Raw genomic sequence first — 19,103 nt, forward strand, 5'->3', positions numbered from 1 at the left:
AATTAGCAGATATGTATAAGTCTATAAAGACTGTCCCAGAAAGTATGGACGCAACAAAAAACCGCTGCCATTTCGCAATGGTTCAGAATCTGTCAATTTTTATGACTGCATCCTGGTGTTTGCACTCTTCTCTAACCACTTGTGCAGTTGTTTATTCGTTTTCATTAGTTTGTTTCGAAATGCGTGGACTTTCAGCAGAACAACGTCGAAAAATTGTGTACAAATGGTGCACAGAACGCGGACTGTCACTGAGAAAGATAGCAAAAATGGAAGGAGTAAGTGAAAAAGTCGTGCGAAATGCAATCAGGAAGTTCGATGAGGATAACACCTTTGAGGATAAACCGAAAACGGGTCGAAAAAAGGTCCTGCTAATCTTTAGTTGGATAAACGTATACTAAAGGCGTTCGAGCAAAAGAAGAAGGTTTCAGTTCGGGATGTGGCCAAAAAAGTGGGCACTTCTAAGTCAAATGTTCTTCGTGCTAAAGAACGTTTGAATCCTCGAACCTATAAGAAGCAGAAACAACCAAAAAGTAGTCCGAAACAAGAAGCATCGATCAGGCCGAGGGTTCGAAAGCTGTACAATACGATTCTTGCTGGAAATTTGAACTGCATAATCATGGACGACGAAACCTACGTGAAACTCGATTACAAATCCTTGCCGGAACCACAATATTATACGGTGCGAGAAGGGCAAGCGTTAAACCAGTCTGAGACATCGATTGAAGTCGAAAAATTTGGTAAGAAAGCTATGGTCTGGCAAGCAATTTGTAACTGCGGTAAGATTTCGAAACCCTTCATCACCACTGCTACAATGAACAGCGGAATATACATCAAGGAATGTTTACAAAAACGATTTCTACCCATGATTCGAAGCCACAAGGATCCTGTTGTCTTCTGGCCAGATCTTGCTTCTTGCCACTACTCGAAATCAACGGTAGAATGGTCTACTACCAAAAATGTCACTTTCGTCCCAAAAGACATGAATCTACCAAATTGCCCACAACTTCGACCAATTGAGGAATTTTGTGCATTAACGAAGGCACATCTTAGGAAACATGTCTCGGCAGCCGAAACCATTCAACAGTTCGAAAAAGATTGGAAAAAAGTGTCAAAACTTGTCGCCAAGGATTCTGTACGGAATCTAGTGAGGAACGTTCTCAAGAAGATGCGCCAGCTAGTCTACAATGGCTAAGTAGCAAATGTTGAGAACAATATTCTGTTCTTGTAGTCTAATATTATCAGTTTATCGAATAAAATTTGAATATCTAACACTTGTGAATTATTTACAGCGAAATCAAGGTGCGTCTATACTTTCTGGGACAGTCTTTATTTATCATCGGCAGAATCTTGCTCCAAACAAGGTGCTGTGGACTTCATCGGTCTCCGCGAAACTCGCGAAACCATTAGTTCACGGTGTAATTTTAAACAGTTCTAGTGCCATATTATTTATCCAACTTTTATTTCTTGTGTTTTGGTATTTAGCCTCTCAAAAAATAATATTTTTTCATGATAAATATAAATGCGATAAATTTATTTCAAAGACGTAAATTTCGTATCCAAAATTTTCTCTAATCCGTAGAAATCGTTTTCTGCATCTGAACAGTGGATGTGTTGGAACACAACCCACAACGCACCACAGTATGACACTCGGTGTTTAACTTACTGCTCCGCTTCAGTGATCGCATTTGTTGTTGAACAAGACCGGTACAATTACTCAAAAGGAATGTAATACCAAGATTCAATCGCTAAGTTCGCAGAACAATTTCCTCAAATTGGAGAAGATTGCGGGTTCATTCGCTATCACCGGAAGATATTTCTTGTAAGTTCATGCAATGACACGTGAAATGCTTCGTGTATGCATGCTTATAAGCGGTGCTGTCGATGCACCACTAACTTAAACTGACTATTGATGGCATAGACATGAAATATTTCCATTGTCCGGCATGTTCTGCTGTGTAAACAATCAACCTTAACCTTAACTTTTGAGTGAGTTAATTTAAGAACTAAGAGAATAGTAATTTGTAACAGAGTTTTTAAACATCAAGCAGCATGTCAACCGGTTCAAGAGGTTAACTAGACCTGCGGCGTTTGCCGTTAAATTAGCACTCTTTCGCGAAAGTATTTTTATTTAGTGGGTCCCAGGCACTAGCAAATGCCATTCGTCAGATTTTTTCGTGACACCGAGGAAAATAATAATAATAATAATAATAATATAGCACTCTGGCTTCCAGCTGTGGCACGGATTGATGGCGACAGTCAGGCAGTCAGGAATGTTGCCGTACTTTTGCCATCCACAGTCTGAGGGTAAAAGTTAAACAGTAAACGGTACTTCTTGCGAGAAGGACTGTCGACACAGCTATAGGAGAGGGAGCTGTACAGAACGAGTATCGTAGCAAGACGGGAAATAACAACAGCGACACTAACAACGACAACGACGAGGACGACGACGATGGCGAATTGTTGCCAAAAGCAGAACAAGTGAAAACATAAAACCTGACACTAGACGATTTTGCGCACTCTATTCAAATTTTAAACAGTTTGGCTCATTGTTTGCTACGTACCTCTTTACCTCCGTACCACCGTCCCGCCGTTACCGAAAACGGTAGCATTATTCAATCCACAACCGGCTTGCTGACGACGAGAACCGGCACTCAATGACCGAAGGCAGCAGTCCAATAGTTCAAACTGAATCAATTTTTAAACCAACGTTCCTTGTTTTGGTTCTTACGTAATTCGTCTAAAGATCAAACACAGTGTACGTGTGTGTGTGAGTGTCTTGGATTCCAATAAATTTATTCAACACGAAAGGATGCGGAAGTTTTACTGCATCAAAAATTCAGTTACTTCAAGTTGACTGCGTTTTTTCAGCCAAGAGCCAACTCGCTGGGCGACATTTTATCAACGGCAAATGGTTTGATTTATATTGTAGTTATTTGATCTGTTTGAACCGATCTCAGTGACTCAAATGACACGTTCCGGAAAGCCTTCAATTGGTACCTTTGAAAAGATATGCAACTTCAAGGTAAATAACAACAAAACTTTGTGTCTGCTTAACGGTTTTTTTATTGAACCGTGAGATGGCATTATAACAGTGATTCAACATGAACTGCTACTGTGCTGATGAGTCTAAGACGAAACTTAATAAATGAATGGTGATTGTTAGTGTTTCTGGAATAGTAATCGTTCATTGAATAACGTAATCTGACAAATGAATTAGGAACAATCGTCGAATTGCACTATGAGATAGATGGAAATCGAAGGCATTGGAATCGTACTTAAATAGCGAGTGTAAACGACAAGATTGAACACTTTGATGCATTTAAAACCATCCTATTGTCATGGCACCAGTTCGCGATTCCAGCGGAGAGTGCAAAAATTTAGTGTCTTCCAATTTTGTCACTAGATAATACGAGGCCTGTTCAAAAAGTTCCCGGAATTTTTTAATTGCGCGCGTCTGGAGAGTCCGGTGGTCAAAATTTTTTTTTATTATGTTGGTACATATGTCCCTAATGTATGGTGAAATTTTCAGCTGTATTCATTGTTTACATTCTGTCTTGTAGCGGCTGATGTAGACGTGTTTTTTTTTAGCTCGGCGATTTTTGTTAGTTTAAACAATGGAAGAATTGAAGAGTCAAAGAATTTGTATTAAATTTTGCGTGAAAAATGAAATAAAGTGTAACCAAGTGTGCGAAATGTTACAGAGAGCCTACGGTGAGTCTACTATGAAAAAAACAAGTGTTTACGAGTGGTATAAGCGTTTCCAAGATGGCCGCGAAGACGTTGAAGACGACGAACGCTCCGGTCGACCCAGCACGTCAATAATCGATGAAAATGTGGGAAAAGTGGAAAAAATGATTATGGATGATCGCCGAATCACTATTAGAGAAGTTGCTGATGAAGTTGGCATATCAGTTGGCTCATGCCATCATATTTTTTCAAATGTTTTGGGCATGAAACGAGTGGCAGCAAAATTCGTTCCAAAACTGCTGAATTTTGATAATTTTTTGGCTAAAAAACAAGACTTTAATCATGCCCCAACTTCCTTATTCACCAGATATCGCTCCGTGTGATTTTTTCCTGTTCCCAAAGTTGAAGAGACCCATGAAAGGACAGCGTTTTTCATCGATTGAAGAGATAAAGGCAGAATCGCTGAGAGTGCTACAGAGCATTACAAAAAGTGACTATCAGGGGTGTTTCGAAGACTGGAAAAAACGCTGGCATAAGTGTATTATATCTAGGGGGGATTACTTTGAAGGGGGCCATATAGATGTAGACGAATAAATAAATATTTTTTTAGAAAAATGAGAATTCCGGGTACTTTTGATCAGACCTCGTATAATTTGAAATCGTCCGCGAAAGATAACTTGTGACATTTTATTGAAAAGATGAGATCGTTAAGGTAGAGTAACAATATAAATGATCCTAAGTGACTGCCTTGAGGAACTCCAGAGCAGACTGCGGAAGGTGTTGTAATGCAGTCTCCGGTTTTAGCTGACATCTCACGACCAATTGGATAAGACTGTAGCCATTTAAGTAGTGATCCGCCTGATATTCGATTCGTTTATTTTGTCGAAAGCAGCGGGAAATCAGTATATAACAGATCGGCTGAAAAGTTCGTATCGTTTCTATGAGAGGGCGCCACTAGAATTAAATCTATACCATTTTCAGTTAGTACCAACCTTCAAAAGATACGTGTATAAATTTGACAGCTGTCTGATTATTAGTTTGTGAGATATTGCATTTTGAGTGAAGCTACTCTTGTTATTGTGAACAAAATGGAAAAAAAGGAATTTCGTGTGTTGATGAAACACTACTTTTTGATGAAAAAAAGTGCCGCCGATACCAAAAAAAATGGCTTGATGAGAGTTATCCAGACTCTGCACCGAGCGAAGCCACAATTCGTAAGTGGTTTGCAAAATTTCGTACTGGTCATATGAGCACCGAAGACGATGAACGCAGTGGACGTTCAAAAGAGGCTGCTACCGATGAAAACGTGAAAAAAATCCACAAAATGATTTTCAATGACCGTAAAGTGAAGTTGATCGAGATAGCTGACACCCTAAAGATATCAAAGGAACGTGTTGGAAATATTATTCACGAATTTTTGGATATGAGAAAGCTTTGTGCAAAATGGGTGCCGCGTGAGCTCACAATCGATCAAAAACAACAACGAATTGATGATTCTGAGCAGTGTTTGGAGCTGTTATATCGAAATAAACCCGATTTTTTTCGTCGATATATAACGATGGACGAAACATGGCTCCATCACTTCACTCCGGAGTCCAATCGACAGTCAGCTGAGTGGACTGCACGCGATGAACCGAACCCAAAGCGTGGAAAGACTCAACAATCAGCCGGTAAGGTTATGGCGTCTGTATTTTGGGATTCGCATGATATAATTATCATCGACTACCTTGAAAAGGGAAAAACCATCAACAGTGACTATTATATAGCGTTATTAGACCGTTTGAAGGGCGAAATTTAAAAAAAACGGCCTCATTTGAAGAAGAAAAAAGTTTTGTTTCATCAAGACAAGGCACCATGTCACAAGTCGATGAAAACCATGCTGAAATTGAACGAATTGGGCTTCGAATTGCTCCCTCATCCACCGTATTCTCCAGATTTGGCCCCCAGTGACTTTTTCCTGTTCTCAGACCTCAAGAGAATGCTCGCTGGTAAAAAATTGAGAAGCAATGAAGAGGTAATCGCTGAAACTGAGGCCTATTTTGAGGCAAAGGACAAATCGTACTACAAAAATGGTATCGAAAAGTTGGAAGATCGCTATAATCGCTGTATCGCCTCTGATGGCAATTATGTTGAATAATAAAAACGAATTTTGGCAAAAAAATGTGTGTTTCTATTAAACGATACGAACTTTTCAGCCGAACTGTTATAGCGTCAACTTGTAGACATCGAATAAGGAAGGATGTGTAAGATGATAAATTTGTTGAGGTTGATCGATTTGGTATAAATCCAGTTGATGCAGTTGGGTGTAACGAATTCGAGAACTGTAATTTCAAGTAATTTGAAGTAAGATTTATGTTGAATAGCATTGATAGTGGAATTAATATGCTGTTAGAGCATTTTTTCAATACCAAAGAGCTATTCTGACCAGTATTCGAGGATGATTTCAATTTAGAACATGCTTTTGCAATCATAATATCAGTAATTCAAGGGTGTGGGCCATCTGGAGAACGATGAGGAACGTTGATAACGATGAATTAGGTAAAATAATTATGATTTTAGGGTACTTACATCACGACACGAGAAACATAATTAATAAGGTTAGTCGCATGTAAATGTAAATTTTCGAAAGAGCGTTTCCTAATAAATGAACACGATTCTGCCAAACCTTCTTCAAACCGTGAAATTCGTAAAAATTTTGGTGAATAGTCGAGGAAGCAATTAAATCGCACTTCGTATATGTTCACTGGGCTCAATCGATTTTACACAAAAAGAAAAAGCAATCAAAGGGTTTCGTTGAACTTGAACATGTTTCGGTCCTTATCAATATCGCACGACTTTCATATCTCGGCAGCGGGAGCGGTTTTTCCAGAGAAGTGTTACTTTATTCTGGCTCGTCTTTCCAAAATGAACCAAAGCTGCTTAGCACAATCATTTTAACTCTATACCACCGGAAATATGTTCAGCAATTTACGATCATATTTTTTGTAGTATGAGTATCGTAAATAACAAAAAAAAAGGCGGATGGGTAATGTCAGAGATATAACTGGATGTCGTGAATACGAAAACAACTGACATGTTCCTTAACACTTCCATTAGTTGATCAATTGTATGAATTATGCAAGCATTCCCCTTTTCCACATTTTTCGCAAAAACAAAGAAGGCTTCACTTGATCTCGATTACTGTGAATTTCACATAGCGAAAAGTGCACACATCTAATCAAACTGTTCTAGATTTGCACTAAACTGAGGATATTTACCTTCGATTTGTGAAGAAGAAATCCTAATAGTTCTTTAGAAAATTTTTAGAGCCATTAAAACGGCTGATTTTGTCTGATGCACCGCTTTCCCCGTTTCGGTGGTTTTGCCCCAATGCAAACGACTAGCAGCTGTAACGTAATCGATCTTTTCGGAAGCGAAACTAGCTTTGCAAACGACACACAATACATCTGCTTGCAGTGGCAATAGAATCCAAACTGATCCCATTTTTGTTGGGAGGTTTCTTTTTACGTGATTTTGTTTGTAGCTTATTCACTAATGGGCGGTCCTAACGGCTATAAAAATAGCCGCATACATAATTTTAATGTCGATTTTTTCATCTCGGATTTGCATTTCATTGAAAGAAACTATCAGGATGCTGTACGGGATTCATTTCTGCCTTTCAGAAGGACCAAATTGTGGAACTCAGTACGATATTGAACACTGTTCGGAACATTTTTCTCGAACGATTTGTTGTACAGTCTGCAGATATTTTGTTCTCTTCCTCAGAACGCGTTCTGATTGGCTGGTGTTGACATGAGTCAAATGAGACAGGTTTTACAATAGTGTACTATTGAAATACTTCAATGCTGTTGCTGTACACCTTTAAGTTGAAAAATTTCGATTCTATTGGTAGTTAGATTATATAAATCCTTTCACAGATTACTGAGCTAACGAAAATAGATTACATAACCTCACTTAGCATCAATATCTAAATATAGTTTAGTGTTGAAGGTTTACTTTTTATGCAAAAGTTTTACCCATTCCGTAGGTTTGTTTAAGGAAAAATGACTATGTTAGTAACTATTTCCCCATCGTCAAATTGCTGAAGTATATTAGCATTTTGCATATGAACGGCTGACAGCAAAAATCGGATAAGTGCAACTTAATTTGGAAACCCCGTTTAAGTATTTTTGAATGACGAAATCGGATAAAACCATTGAGAGCAAAAACCGGACGTGGATTTTGCAAGGCAAGAATCGTTTAAATACATTGAAATAAAAGTTTGTTGGACTCAACAGATCTAAAAACAAAACGTTTTTCGGGAGACCTTTCATTTGCAACTATTTTGGTCAATATCAGTCCAGCCTTCTTTGAGATTTACTCCTCTTTATTTTACTTACATATTCATACACACACAGACATTCGCTCAGTTCATTTTCCAAAGTTCGATCGAACTCCAAACCTATTTTTCATATTTACAAAAAAAAAAAGGTAAAAAAGTAAGAACGACGACACGACCAGCCACTCCGAAGAAAAATCGGTATGAAAAGTGTTCTTGAACGATTTACCATCAGTTACCACAAATTGAGTAACCCCTTGCTAATGATAAAAATAATTCTCAAACTGAACTCTAGAACTGACATTTGAACCCAAATTAGAGTGGCTTTCTACAACTGAATTCTGAACACATTTTAGGACTGAATTCTGGAAATACAACTAAGTTTTGGATATTAATTCAGGTCCTGGATTTCGGCCTGAAGTCCCAGATATTCAGGTTCAGAATTCAGTTTCAGAATTCTGAACCAAAATTCTGAAACCGAATTTCGACCGAATTTCGTAACTGAATTCTAGTTTCAGTTTCAGAATTCAGTTTCAACGATCATTTCCAAAATTAAGTTCCAAAGTCCAGGTCCAGAAATAAGATTTTGATCTCAATTTCAGATTTCGTTTTCAAAATCCAGGTTTAGAGTCGAGTGCTGAAATTCAGTTTCAGTTTCAGAATTCGGGGACTAGGTTCTGGCCTTGGATTAAGGACGAGGAACTAAATTTGAAATCAGGATACTAAAATGGAAAAAAATCTGATCTTGGATTTCGAAACCGAATTTCAGAACAGTGCTCTAGCATGGGATTCTGGTCTGAGCTGAACGTGGTCAATTGCCTCAGCTAAAGAGAATACTAAGCATAAAATTATGACTTTCCATACATATGAAACATTTTATAAAATTAAGATTTCAAGTTATTAGCGAAAATTTTTACCACAAATTAATGATCGTATCTCCGAAGACGTCAGATACAACAAGATATTCTCACGATCAAAAACTTATCACTCTCCAAGAAGATAAATTTGGAAAAAGCACTTCATAAGTAAGTTGTATTCCCGACATAAAATTCCCCTGATTTTGTATGTGTAATGTACAGTGCTCATTCAAAAACTTTTTGCCTTTCTCATATAGAAAGGTTATGCAATCACTGTGAAAACCGACTTTTGAACCGAGGCCCGGAGGGCTGAGTTTCATATACCATTTGACTCAGTTCGTCGAGTACGCAAAATGTCTGTGTGTGTATGTGTGTATGTAACGTTTTTTTGCACTAACTTTTCTCATAGATGGCGCGACCGATTTTCACAAACTTAGGTTCAAATGAAAGGTCCTGTGGTCCCATACATAATTCCTGAATTTCATCCGGATTCGGAAATATACGGTAAAGTGTGTTAATTTTTTTTTTGTCATCACTGAAAGGGGCGAAAAACAATTAAAAAGTTTTCTAAATCGACCTCAAATCTTCTCCAATTGATAGTTTTTATCAGTAGACAGTAAAACAAACTGATTTCGATTATTCATTTAAGAATCGAAGAAAATTATTTTGAAGAGTACCACAGTATTATAGATGATAGTATGATTGATATGAGAAAGGCATCATTACACCACTCACCTAGATTAAAAAAAGTTTTTGAGTATTATTCAGTTTTTTTTTAATACATCACCTAGTTGGAATCAACTAGGTGAACTATTGTAATCATGACAAAGGTTTTGGTCTGTAACAAAGAATGAACAACTTCGCAATAGACGGGAAAATTTATAATTGATTGAAATTATGCATTTTGGTTAAATATTTACTGCATAATTTGACCGTTTTAAACTACATGCACAAATTTGTCTCTCTTATATTAATTAATTCAAAATACCCATGGTTTATAAGCCTACATAGTTAGTGTCTGTTTTATTTATTTATTTATTTATTTATTATCATCGGACATTACAGTCTAAATGATATGAGTGGGGAAAAGCCCGTTTGAGTGTACCAAAACATTTCAATGGCACTATTCTTAAAGAGGCATAAAAACCACTATCTTTTCCAATACACCAAAATTTACACATAATACATACAAAATTGTCGTTGTTAATAAATATAACTATACAAACATCATACGTTAATCATACAAACACCAATAAATAGTATACATAAATATCACAGTAATTGTAGTCTTCGTATAGAGGATGCAAATTTTTTGGATGACTCGCCAAACTCGAAGGTACACTCTGCTCGTGAAAAAGTATGTATCATTGAAGAGACTGGTTCGTGATATCCATAGCTCGTCCGATGGAACCTCGTTGATAATAACGACACATCGCGGGGTCTTCTAGTGGCTCGAAGATCCAAACGGGATAGTAGTTCAGGTGCATCAATTTCACCATTCAGAATTTTCGCAACTGTTAAGGCTTGTTGAATACGACGACGACGTTCCAATGATTCAAGATTTAATAGCTGACAACGATCTTGATATGGCGGTAGGTTCTGCTGGTCACGCCATGGTAATCGTATGAATCTTTTCTGAACTCTTTCTAGTTTTAGGCACCAAGTTAACTGATACGGATTCCAAACTGGCGATGAAAACTCAAGAATTGGTCGAACTAAGGAGCAATAAAGAGATTTTAAGCAATATGGATTCGTAAAGACACGGGATATTTTAGATATGAATCCCAGTTGTCGATTCGCTTTTTTAGTTATATGAGCCATGTGGGAGCTAAAGCTCAGTTTGTGGTCCAATATAATGCCAAGATCACTGATTTCATTGACTCTACGTAATGGTATACCATCAATGCTGTAACTGAAGATGATCGGATTGCTCTTCCTATGAAAATTCATTACGGCGCATTTAGCGATGCTAATGGTCAGCTGATTTGTTCGACACCAATCCACGAAGCTATTCAATAGTGTTTGTAATCGATCGCAGTCTTCGGTCGAATTCACTGCCAAATAGAGTTTGAGATCGTCAGCAAATATTAGTTTACATCCAGTACCCAAAACGGAAGCTACATCATTAAAAAAGAGTATGAAAAGCAAGGGACCTAGATTACTACCCTGTGGTACTCCTGATCTATTGGTAAATGCGGATGATTCGCAAGAACCTAGTTTTACACGAATGATCCTGTGGGTAAGGTAAGACCGTAGCCAAGTAGTTAGATTGTGTGTGGCTTCGAGCAGACTGAATTTGCGAAGAAGATCTTCATGGTCGATACGATCGAAGGCTGCTTTCAGGTCAGTGTATATAACATCCACCTGTAATTTATTCTCCATATGGTCGATACATGTTGACGTAAATTGCAGTAAATTCGTTAAAACAGAACGGCCTGGCATGAATCCATGCTGATCAGTTGAAATGTAGCCAGCGATACGACGGAGAATAAATTGATTGACGATGATTTCAAATATTTTACTTCCTGCCGAAAGATTCGTAATTCCACGATACTGTTGGACATTTCGTCTATCTCCATTTTTAAACACAGGAAACATGTAGGATTGTTTCCAAATATCGGGAAACTTTGCCTCATTAAACGATTGGTTGAAGATTTGAGATAATGGTACCGATAAAGCAGCTGCACAGCGGCGGTAAATAACAGCAGGAATTCCATCAGGACCAGGAGAGAATGAGCTTTTAAGCTTTCTGGCAGCGCTAAGTACCATATCAGATGACACATGGAAGGTGCTTAAATCGGCAACATTGTTCGGCACAGTAGTTAATACTGAGGTCAACTCGGAGTCAGATGCAGAGCAGGAAGTAAACACAGAGGCAAAGTGTTTTGCAAACAGTTCACAAGCAGTGGCTGTAGTAGATGCTGTCACTTCTTCAAGGTAGACATTAGGAGGTACACTTGATGTTTTCCTTTTCGAATTAACGAAGTTCCAGAACCCTTTGGGGTTACATCGCAACCCAGATTGAACTCGAAGAACATAAGACCTATATAAGGCAACATTAAGATTCCGATATGCAATGCTAGCGGCATGGAAATCGTGAGCAGTGACAGTCGAACGTCTACGGCGAAGTTTACGCAGACAGGCATTTCGTTTTCGGCGCGAAGAACGCAGTAGTGGTGTACTCCAGGGTGGGGAAATCGGTCTACGTGTAACGGGAAGATTTGCAGCAAGCCAGTCTTGTAATACATTACAAAATTGAAATGTCCTTGTGTCAATATCAGATGGTCCAAACAATGTTTGCCAATCAAGATGGAGTAAATAACTTGTCAACGCTGAAAAATCGATCTTTCGGTAGTTCAGAGACCAGACATTACTAGCTACGGCTCTCACAGGAGGTTCAACAGTGGGTTGCATCGAAATAACCAATGGGGGGTGGTGGATATCAACCGGTAGGAGAGGAGCAGTTGATTCCTCAATACACAATTTTTGTTCAGTTGAACCGAAAACCAAATCAAGGACACGCCCGAGGTTGTTAGCATGCAAATTGAACTGATTGAGATTTAAGAAATCCATTTCATCAATCAAGGCAGAACTAGCAGATAATAGCTGAGATAAATTATCAACACGAATATTATTATCAATAGATATCCAATTCAACCGTGGTTGGTTGTAATCTCCGCAGATCAAAACCATATCTTCGGTAGAACCTGTGTCGCATAGCTCTTGGACTGATGCGATATGGGACTCAATAGTACGAACATCTCTGCTAATATCAGGAGGAATATATATAGCACAGTTTTACTAGCGATCGAAACATGTAAGCCCCTGCATTCAACCACTGAAAATATTCTGTATTTCTATGTGTCGGTTTTGCGCGATACGCTTTGTGCGATCGTTCGTTCATTTCATGCGCTCGGTACTTTGCGCGCCGTATTTTGGCACTGAATTTCCCGCTCATGCTCGTTCATATCAAACGTTTTCGAAAACTTCAATTTTGAGTTAGTTGTGGTTAGCTCATACTACTGAAAGTTTTATCATAAATTGCTGAACATATTTCCGATGAAATGGGGAAAAATACAACTAGCGATATTCGTGATAAAGTTGTACCCATTCTTGTACAGGGTAAATTTTTAAAAGACGCTACATAGTAAAGTAAGTCGTATTCACGGCAAAAGTGGGAAAAAGGGAACAAATTGCGACTCCGTGAACGCAAGAAAAGTGAGGGATTACATCAAACACATGTCGAACCTTTCGATTCAAAGAGTAGAAAAGAAGGTTAATTCTTCTGTCTGGTTCGTTCAACAGATGAAGAAACGAGCAGGACTTCATGTCTTTAAAGTTAGAAAGGTGTCAAAACAAACCGAAAAACAGAATGGGGTGGTCAAAACCTAGAAAGCTGTACCGCGAGTGGTTGGCACAACCGAAATGCATCGAAGCTGATTCCGAAGAACATCCGGAAGAAGAACTTCAACAAATTTGTCAAGAAATACTTGGTGTGGCAGGCGATCTATGGGTGTGGCACATTCATCAGGCAGAACATAGCGACCGGCAACATCGACGGCCAAATATATGAAGAGGAATACATTCAGAAGTGGCGCCTGTTGCCCCTCCTTTGGCTCCCGAAAGGCGACGCTCTGTTCTAGCGGGATCTGGCATCGTGCCAGAGCTTCGTTGAATAGAACAATTCCGGTAAAATGGGAAGGTCTTCAAAGTGACAAGGATAAGGACTGGTTGAAAGTGTATAAGAAAGATGCAGCAAGTGTTGCATAGGATTTTTTGATGGGTTCAAAAACATAGCTAATATGTGTTTATTTCCTGAGAGTGTTTCACCAAGGAAAGTGCATTCTGACCGTTTGCTTCAGGTTCTGTCCAACATTTGAACAACAAGCTACCACCGTGTTGGTAGCGATTTGATCCACTACACTTCCAGTCATGCACCAGAAAAATTATAATGCAAAAGTTCGATTAAAGTTGGACCACATCCAAACATTATGTTGATTCTAGCTAGACCCTAAGCTTCCACAAAGAAGATATATCTCCTGTTGGCTACGTCGTCATCGTCGTTCTTACAGTTTCGTGGTTCGAACTCCCGGAGAACGTACGTGTGTTCGAAAAGCCCAACCTAGCGCGTTTCGTCCGCTGCAACTGCTGCAGTCTGTTTATTGAGGATGGCTTGAACCGTTGCTATAGTTTTGTGCTATACAAAAGTGCCTACTGAGCCAGGAACAGAAAAAAAAACATCCACACCACTATTTATGTTTTCACCAGGCGATGTGTTATCAAACTGAAGCATGATTTTTTTTCTATTTTATTATATAAGAAGCATTTTTGTTACGCGTTCGAAGGTTATTTGTTTCCATATCAGAAAAGAAAGCTACAAAAGTCGGCAAAGGGTGACTGATCTGTTACGTAGTAAATACCTTTTTCGTGCATTGCAACATGTGCAATTTTTTTCCTCTCTCTCTTTCTCACTTTTTTTACATAATCACACCTAGTCACATCTCATCATCATCATCGTCGTCGTCGTCGGCATCATCGTTATCACCACCACCACCCTCACGACCACTGTCAGTTTGACAACCGCTGAAGAAACCATATGATTCACTGCTTTCCACTACTGCAGTGCCAGTGTCCGCACCGCACCGCACCACTCGAAAGAGATGCCGGCGCGTTTCCTTTTCTTTTCCACTCTTTTTTTTGTTTCTTCACAAAAGAACCGACGAAGAATGTTCCGAAGAACCACGACGTCGCGACGCTCACCTGAGCCGCCGTCCGTCCAAAAACATCAGACAGAGTTTTGGATTTAGTCGTTGCATCGGTTTCCAAAATTTCCCGTGTAATGCAGAGGACCCTGCAAGGCACCAACAGTAATTCAATTTCCGTCCAGGCCAATCCAGCACACGCGAATTCACAGTTTTGACAGGAAATATCCAAACTTTTACTGGAAGCCTCAATCACGCACGGAAAGTCGATGCACACACACACACACTCTCTCCACGTAACTTCGCGTAACAGCGGCTTGCGGTAGGCCGCCACCAGGGCGGGCAGGAAATGAAATTCCACACGGCGATCCTGACTTGGCGGTCGATTTCGTTGCGGCTACCACTCAGATTGCCTAAAGCTGCTGGAGGAATTTCTGCTTCTGCCTCAGGTGTAGGTATGCTACTGGAGCGACCGGAACGCGTGTGCTTCTTTGGTCGAGTGTCTGCATGAACTGAGCGAATGCGGTTTCTGTCGAAAAAACGTCATCACCGCCGACCGACGGGTAGGAACCTTTCACGACCCACCTCACGAGCCTCGGCGATGCCCTTCGGTTTCACCGTGTGTGTGTGTGTGTTTGTATGGCAGATGGGAGAAAAAGGGCTGCCCCTGTTAGTATACAACAAACACTACACGCTCGGGAAAACAGGCGCCACAACACCACCCATTTCCAATCGGATTGGACCGAAGGCAAAGGAAACTAAACATTGCGAGAGAACGAGAGAAAGGAGCGGAACTCCTCGCTTACTATGCGACAATCGGCTGAACGAGGCACTCTCGGATCGATTCGGTTCGGTTCGAATCGTGCTCCGCGACCTCAGCCGTCATCACGATTGTTCTAGCGATTGCTTGCTGGATCCTTCAAGGCTTACTACGCTCCGAGCGTAGCTGCGATGCGAGGAATGTTCATTCGGAAAAGCCATTGAATTTACGTTTTCACTGTCGTTAATATATTTTTCCTTTGAAGGTTCGGGCCCCGAGGCTCGGTTTGGCTGTTCGGGATTATGATGATCTCACCGGTGCACTGGCGTTATGCGTGTGTGTAAGTGTGTGTGTGTGCATGTCAGTAAACATGCTGACTCCTTTACAGAACACCGGCCGAACACCTCCTGTTTGGTATGCAAACAATGAATGGTGTGACGTGATAACTGCGCGCCGGAGAACTGTTAGAAAAAAAAGTGAAACTTCTGAATGATGTTTGCTGTCGATAAAACTTTTTTTTTGTTGCAAAAGGCAGCAATTGCCCCTGAATCGATAACTAAGCTATATTGAACCAAAACAAAAAAAAAACGAAAAAGTATGCTTCGAAATTGAAAATGGGGAAAGTTATCAGGTGTACTTGAAATTTAGCTTGAAACGATTGGAAAATGTTGGCTTTGGCATTTACACAATCGGATTCATACCCTCCCACGTAGAGTAGTTACCCGAACAACTTAGCACTGCTCAAAAGTTATGTTCGAATCCCAGCGTGTGAAATTCTGATCGTCATTAAAACTGAAATGAGCAATTTTGTAACGGTTGTTTTGCTGTTAGTATTGTTGTTTGGAGTCAGTACAGATTTGAAAGGTCAGCAAGCCGAAATTTGCCTAGCGGTTTATGTTAATCCGTCGGGTTGCGCTAGCAGTTCAACAAAAACTGCTACGCACTGATGAGTCAAAAACGACACGAAAAATTATATGTAAATTGTACTTAAAAGGTATCGTAGGAAATCGATTGCACACACAGAAAAAAGGAACTTATTAACTAACCAATGAAAAATAAAGCAATAATTCATTCTATCATATTTGCAATAATTTTATTTTAAACTCGTTATCAAAACCAACCTTTTCTTTCAATTCTGTTCACGGTAACGTGTCGTTTAAGGGTGAAGTCAGAGAGAAAGCGACGCGAAGCGAAGCGATGCGAAACTTGACAGATCGCACGAAGTCGCGCGGCGAAGCTCCGTCCATTCAAGTTCGGCAGAAAAATGACAAGTATGTCAGAGTGAACTCGATGCGTTGCGAAGCGACTACTGACTGATCGCATCGCACTCACGCTGACATACATGTCATTTTATTACTGAACTTGAATGGACGGAGCTTCGCCGCACGACGTTTCGCATCGCTTCGCGTCGCGTGTCTCTTTCTCTCTGACTTCACCCTTAAACGACACGTTACCGTGAATAGAAATCCACCACAATCAATGATTTTTGTTGCCAAACCTTCAAGATATGGATGTGGACGAAATGTGGTTTTAATAGGATGATGCCACTTGTCACACTGCGGCCGAAACAATCGACTTACCGCGGGACGGGTATAGCGTGATCGGTTAGTCGATGCCTTTCACGCAGCCCAACTGGGCTCGATCCCCAACCCCACACATAGGTTCAGGAAGCTTTTCTGGCCCGAACGACAACAATATTTCGAGAAATGGACCGAAGAATCGGCCGGATATTTTGGAAACCAATATTCTACGTGGTCGGAAATTGGACCTCTAGACTCTGTGAAAAATAGTTGTGGCGGCCATATTCCCGAAATCAATGTTGAATGCCAAGAATTATCTACCAAATTTAAAAAAATTGGACATTTCTTAATTTGGCGCGTGTTTTTTTTATTTAAATTTCAAATCAGCAATCTCTTGAAAAGCACCTTTTATTATCTGTCTCATGTTAAAGATTCACTCCAACATATCCATTACTTTTGAAATGGTACGGTTTTGTTTAAAAAACGATAGACAATTTCATTTTACAATAACTCGGTAGGAAAATTTTAACTATCGAATGAAGCCTACTCGACTCGATAAGGATTTTTTTAAATAATTTTATTCCAAAACTTTACAGATTTTGTGAAAATTAATGGTATTATACTTTCTGTAGAATTTGTCGTTTGTCCACTACACTGGGGTCTCTTTTTACGCGGGGGATACGTACCGCATAAAACAAAATCGCGCACAAAAAACCGCGTAACTTGGGAAATCCGCGTAAAAAAAACCGCAAAACTTAAGGAAAAAATTTTTTGATGCAAATATCTTAGAATGCATGAACGTCCAGATCTGGTGTAATCTGGTGTGAAAATCGACTTTGAGACCGCTACCCACGTAAAACCTCATAGAGAGCCATTAAATAGTTTTGGAATATTTCTTCATGTTTTTTTCTCATACAAATTTACAAGTTTAAAATTTTTACGATTTGCTCAAAATCACAGAATAAATGAAAGTTGTATTGGCAATACAACAATATATCCTGCTGTCTATTCGATTTTTTAAATTTATTTATTCGACTTTCAAAATTCATACAACAGTTGAGTTCAAATATAGCATACAACAATAACAAATTTAAAAAAAGACAAAAAATGAAAAAATAATCACTATCGTAAATTACAAATTTACGCTTATTTGTATGGATTGTAACATCACTGGAAACTTCAGTACCAATGTTTTCTTGCATTTCTTTCAATAAATTTGGTTCCAATTCTGTATCCGTACCATACAATAATTAAGATCATTTTTAAAGGAAATAGCACGTTTTATATTAGGGTCAGTGTAAACTTCCTCATTTCCGTTAGTGCTGCTTCAATGTTAATTAGACACTCTTTCATGGTGAATTTTTTCCAGGCTTCTGGCAGAAATTCAGAGCTTTTTCGATCAAGTTGTTGTAAGATGAACCGAAAAGATTGTTTTATATAGAGTTTTTTAAATGTTGAGATGATTCCTTGGTCTAGCGGTTGTATTAGAGATGTCAAATGTTTGGTGGCAAGAATATAACTTTTATATTAGAATGTATTAATTCGCAATGACCAGGGGCATTATCAATCAATCGCAATGCGTTAAAATCCATTCCCTTGCTGTTTAAATACTCTTGAACTTCCGGTACAAAAAAATCATAGAACCATTGTTCAAATAATTCCTTCTTCATCCAAGCCTTGCGATTAGACATCCAATGTACAGGATAATCTTTAGGTTGTACATTTTTTAAAGCACGTGGTCTCTTTGCCTTAACATACGTATGTATCAATAGTGGCTTTAACATACGGTCGCCAGATGCATTACAGCAAAACATCAAAGTTATTCGATCTTTCGCTGCTTTGAATCCGCTAGCCTTTTGTTCCGACTTGGCAATGAAAGTTCGACTAGGCATTTTCTTCCAAAAGAGACCTGTCTCATCTGCATTAAATATTTGATCTGCGTGGTAGGAGCCTCTCAATGAAATAGATGAAAACAACACGGATGGCAATTTTAAAATTTTGAAATTTTCGATCTTCTACCGATTTTTTTTTTTTTAGATTCTACGGAAAACCTAAAAGAAAATCAGAATTGTAGTAGTTATCAATTGCATTTGGGTTGTGCATAAAAATTGTTTAAATCTTTTGTGCAATACAAAAATATAATTATTTTTAGAGTTTAGGTAAATTTACCAAAAATTTTAAGATTGTCAGTGAAATCCAAGTTTCTGTTTTTTATAAATTTTGTTCATAATAAATTTCCAACTAAAATAATGAAAAAAT

The 19,103-nt window shown here is 39.0% G+C and overlaps 1 protein-coding gene across 5 annotated transcripts in view; it reads right to left on the reverse strand.

Moving 5' to 3' along the window:
- Positions 1 to 15,063, reverse strand: part of LOC131438976 (potassium voltage-gated channel subfamily H member 6) — a 422,022-nt gene extending 406,959 nt beyond the window's left edge. For all 5 annotated transcript variants that reach the window (XM_058609420.1, XM_058609424.1, XM_058609419.1 and 2 more), the window contains exon 1: positions 14,283 to 15,063. The gene's annotated coding sequence lies outside the window, so the exon portion shown is untranslated. The remainder of the gene's footprint in view (positions 1 to 14,282) is intronic.
- Between the last annotated feature and the right edge of the window lie 4,040 nt (positions 15,064 to 19,103).

This window comes from Malaya genurostris, chromosome 3 (assembly GCF_030247185.1).
Source record: "Malaya genurostris strain Urasoe2022 chromosome 3, Malgen_1.1, whole genome shotgun sequence".
Taxonomy (NCBI): Eukaryota; Metazoa; Arthropoda; class Insecta; order Diptera; family Culicidae; genus Malaya; species Malaya genurostris.